The sequence below is a fragment of the Piliocolobus tephrosceles genome, chromosome 8, assembly GCF_002776525.5.
Source record: "Piliocolobus tephrosceles isolate RC106 chromosome 8, ASM277652v3, whole genome shotgun sequence".
NCBI lineage: Eukaryota > Metazoa > Chordata > Mammalia > Primates > Cercopithecidae > Piliocolobus > Piliocolobus tephrosceles.
The window spans coordinates 70,974,251-70,979,242 of NC_045441.1; the positions used below are offsets into that span (position 1 = coordinate 70,974,251).

The following is a 4,992-nucleotide window of genomic DNA, read 5'->3' on the forward strand; positions in this document are numbered from 1 at the left end:
CTGTTATAGCCGTGAGAACAGACTAAAACAGTGTCTTTCCATAATCTAGTACTTATGGTTTCTTGCCTGTCTTTCCCTACTAACAACATGTACTTCCTGCCATATCCCTAGCACTTACAACAGCATCTGGCATACAATATTTGCTGAATAAACATCTGTTGAGAGACTGAACAACTGAAGGAATGAATCCTGTCTGGCAGTTTTAGTCTCCCTCCAAAGTAAAGTATGTTTTTTGATTTATTATTTCTTCAATTCTTGTTTATTTTCCATAATTTTTTTTCTTTCTCAGACTTCTATTTAAAAAAAAACAATGTAAACAGGAGCCATTTGGACTGCATCTTCTCCCTCTTATTTCCCAGAAGGAAGAGAAGAATGATTATCAATGGCAAAAAGCAGTAGCAAAGCAAAACCAAGAGCCAACGTTAAGCTCAGGAGGGAGCGCTATACCTCCTCCTCATGGTTTCTGGTGTTCTCCAGGTTCAGAGACACTTTTCTAGTAACAAACTAAAAAAGATCCCTGAAAGTATAATCTTTCTGAGACTTCTTTAATCAGATATTTTGTCTCATTGTTCTATTCCCAAATTCTCTTTCATTTCTCATAACTTAAAACTTATTTTATTTTTTACTTTATATTATAATACCTAGATTATATTTCATCTTCTAAAGCTCTAATTACCTTTTTTATTCTTATATAATTTAAATTCATAAAGTATAATTTGTTTGGTTTATTTATCTGCTTGAGTCTACCTAGTTGCTGTGTATATGTACTTTATCTCCTACATATTCTATGACAGTTTTATTAAAAGCTTCTTCATATTATTTCATTAGCTGTGCATCTATGGGAGCACATATCCTGGTAATTTTATTTTGTTAATTTTCTTTAAAACATAAAATATTATGCATTACACACTGATTTATTTAAAAGAAAAAGATTAAGATCAGTTTGACAATTTTAGGAAGATCATTTTGGCGATCTAGAATTTTTGTTTATTATTACTTTTTTAAAATTTAGTAATAATTTATTACAAAGCACTTCGCTACATGCCAGGGTGACACTACAATAGCAAATAAAAAGTTTGGCTTCTACTAGAGGATGTACATCATACATTACATGGAAATCAGTTCCCACTATGTTTGGTCAGTGCAGGATGCGTCTCAACGAGAAATAACAATTGCAGAATGTTCAGCAATAACAAATTAAAAGGTGTTGTGTTTGAGGGCAACGACTTAAGCATTTAGCTTTAGTAAAGCTGAATTGCCAAATTAGGACACATAAAAATATGATTTTAAGAGTTTGGACTGCTGAAGAGATTTGTCCCACTTCTGGTCACACTGATTTGCTCACTTTATTTTGTGACTTACTGGCTTAACTTGTTTTCTTTTATATTGCTTTCCTCATAACAATGATAGAGAGAAAATGGGATACATTCTGTGTTTGTTATTGTCAGAACCCCAGTGGTTTAGTTGTGACTGATGAATAAGATACACAAAGTTACAACAAAACATTGAATAATACGTACTTAAAATCCAGCAGGCTTTATAAACAGGCTCAAGTAAATCATTTCAGCAATTTTCCCTCTTGTTTATGCCAATTAGTTCCCACATAAATATCTACATGTTTGAAGCTATTTTAAATTGATTCAGCATTTTCTCTCAAAATTGCAGATATCAAATATCTAGCATTTAAATGCTGCTTTAGCCTGAGACTAGAAGTGAGCTGCAATGCAACTGTAAACACATTTTGAGTGACTGGTTTTGATTTTATCTACCTTCATAGTTTATTAGTTTTATAACGACATGAAGACACAGAATACTTATCAGAATAAGGATTATTTTTTTCTGTTAACCAAAACGTGAACAATTAGGTGAATTCTGTTCTGGGTGTACTAGCTGTGCTTCTGCTTTACTAGTGTCTTTAAAAAGACAGAATACTAATAATTTTGTACCTGTGCTGCTATTAAAGCCTGCTAAAGAGGAATAGTGGTCACGATGTTCTAAAATCACTTTCTGGTCATTAGATTACTGAGATTATATCACTCAGTGAGCACCTTTTCTTAACAAGGAGAAAGAACTATGTCCAGAGTTTATAGTGTCTTCCAGCCATGCACTGAGACAATTTTCAATGACTAATTATAGCTTGAGGGAGCAGGAAAAGGCTACCGGAAAAAAAAAAAAATCCATCAGAGGAGTTAATTTGTAGAAAGAAGGAGGAGTGCAGTTTCAAAGCAATTTTGTAAATTCCAAGTGTAACTACTTGCATTCTTCAAAACAATTTCCATCCTACTGACTTCAATAATAGGTCATTGGTATAGAAGAGATAAAATGTTCATTTCATAACTGCAGCACTTATGTTTGTATAAGGTGTGCCCAGGAAAAAGTCAACTAGTTTTTTTTTAGAAATTTTTTGGAGAAATATTTGAAATATTAAAGGCTATAGTCTATATAGTCAATGCATATTATAACTTAAAACTCACTCCCTAGGTAGGCTTCAGTGTTCTGACATTGGTAATCTTTTATTGATGATTCTGAAATTTTGAGAAAAAAACAAAAAACAAAAAACTAGATAGCCCCCACTCTAATTTTTAAATACTTTCTTGAAATTATACAATTTTGCTACATGTTTCTAGTAGTAAAATACATTTTATAGATTTGGTTAACTTATAGATTTTAGTGATATCAAAAAATTTAAAAATACAAAGTAGATTTAATCTTATCAAATGATGACAGAGGAATGGAATGAAAACAAGTGTATACCTAAATCCTTTGGCTACATTTAAGTTACTTTTAGTAATAAAGATGTAATGAAAATGAAGCAATGGCTAGGCGCAGTGGCTCATACCTGTAATACTAGCACTTTGGGAGGCTGAGGCGGGTGGATCAGGTGAGGTCAGGAGTTCGAGACCATCCTGGCCAAAATGGAGATACCCCATCTCTACTAAAAACACAAAATTAGCTGGGTGTGGTGGCACATGTCTGTAATTCCAGCTACTCAGGAGGCTGAGGTAGAAGAATCACTTGAACCCAGGAGGCGGAGGTTGCAGTGAGTTGAGATCATGCCATTGCATTCCAGCCTGGGCAACAAGAGTGAAACTCCATCTCAAAAATAAAAAATAAAAAAAAGAGGAAAATGAAACAACATATATATCATTCCAAAGCTGAAGCCAAAATCTTATCCTGAAATTAGATAATTATTGTCAGTAAAATTAGCCATAATGATCTCATCTAATAACTTATCTGATTTATATGCAAAGCTTGAATAATATCAAGAAATCAGTCACCATCACACAGAGCACTTCATGTGTTTTACTTGAATAGCTTGGTCTTTTTCTTACAGCCGTGAGTGCCAGAGTGATATTTTATGCTTGTATGAAAGAAATTCTTCAAAAATCAGAAAAAAAAACTATAGGGTAATATGAATACTTAGGGAATGTTAATAGAAAGAAGGATGACATCACAACAGAATAAAGCAAAATAAATGGAGGAACAATTTTGGGGCAGTGAAAAATTAGAATTTTCTGTGATTGAGGAAGCATGAGTTGTAAAGTTGGGTTGTAGAGTGAGATTGAAAAGTAAAAGCGCTCAAAAAACTAGTGAAGACTTGAAGAAGAACCATCCAGGGATTTTAAGAGTGAATAAAAAGATAAAATCAATATTTAAAAACAGTTTGTGTGATAAACAGACAGAAAGGTTAGAATTAAACCCGGAAAATTAAATGACTCTTAAAGAATTCAAAGTAAATGGTGGTGGGGCTTCTATCCAAGAGTGATGGCATAACTAATTGGAAATAAGGTAGATAAAAAAAGCTTTAAAAGAAAAAAAAGATAAATATTTGATGTCTACTGCCTCAGAAACGACTGTGATGTCCATGGCTTTGAAGCCTGGAGCGAGTATGATACCATGATAACCACAGGAAAATGTAGGGGTTAGGAGGAATGGCTTAGACCAAAGTCATGTTAAGGACAATGAGCAGCTGTTAGGTCAGAGATTTGGGATTCATTTATAAAAAATATACACAAGAGCAGAAAGGTAAAAAGGTGGATATTCTATACTGCATTCAATTGTTTATTGATTATCGATCTATTAACCAGGCATAGTCTGAATACATTTTTTTTTAAAAAACACATATTGCAAAGGATAGTTTTCTATTCCAAGAACTCTCAGTTCTTTTCTCTAATAATAACACATTTATGTAGCCAATACAGATTTTTTAAAATGACAATTATTCAAATTTTAACCTAGTCTGATTTTCCTAATTCATGGGTGAGGATTTTATGAAGCTCTGAGTTAAAATTTTCAAAAACTAAATTATTTATGTAAAAATTGAAATACTGTCTAATGGTTATCATTTTACCTGTAACTCAATCAAAGTGTTGATCAAATTTGGACTGTGGTTAAGAATTGCCAGTGAACAGTGGGTGGGATGAGAAAGGTAGTTAATTTATTTTCAAACCACTTAGATTAAAATTAATATTGCTTTGCCAGCATAGACTTAAACATATGAGAATTTATTTAGGAATTCAGCAATTGCAAATAAGTATAATTTGCTCAACACCTCTATTTACCCCTGAATTCTAAGACCCCCATTATCATAACTGATCACTTAGGAAAGCATAGTGAAGTTAAAAAAAAAAAAAAACCCTTTCTGACTAGTCAGTGACTTTACAGAAAGAAGTGTTAGAATGATTATATGTGGGAGAAAATATCCTTGCATCAGTGTATGGTTCCCTTTAAGGGAGTAATCATTAATTATTTATATAAGACAAGAAGTTATTCACTCTAATACCTTGTCAAAGTGTTGCTGGTCAGAATCATAGTGTCTTGAAATAGTAGTTTAAAAACAATTATTATTATTATTGTTATTATTATTTTTACCTCTGGGAGCCTTTATTGAATCAAAGTGCCTTTTGAAGTCCATTACCCAAAGCAGACAACATTCTTGCTGCTGTTAAGAGGGTTTGCGTGCTTTTAGCTTGGTTTCTTTGATGCTCCCAC

General features: G+C 32.7%; 1 non-coding gene across 1 annotated transcript; it reads right to left on the reverse strand.

Annotated features, from left to right (window-relative positions):
- Nucleotides 1–322: 322 nt before the first annotated feature.
- On the reverse strand, nucleotides 323–533 carry LOC111551090. Its single transcript, XR_002734266.1, has one exon. It is a non-coding gene; the product is annotated as a small nucleolar RNA U3 (small nucleolar RNA).
- Nucleotides 534–4,992: the final 4,459 nt, after the last annotated feature.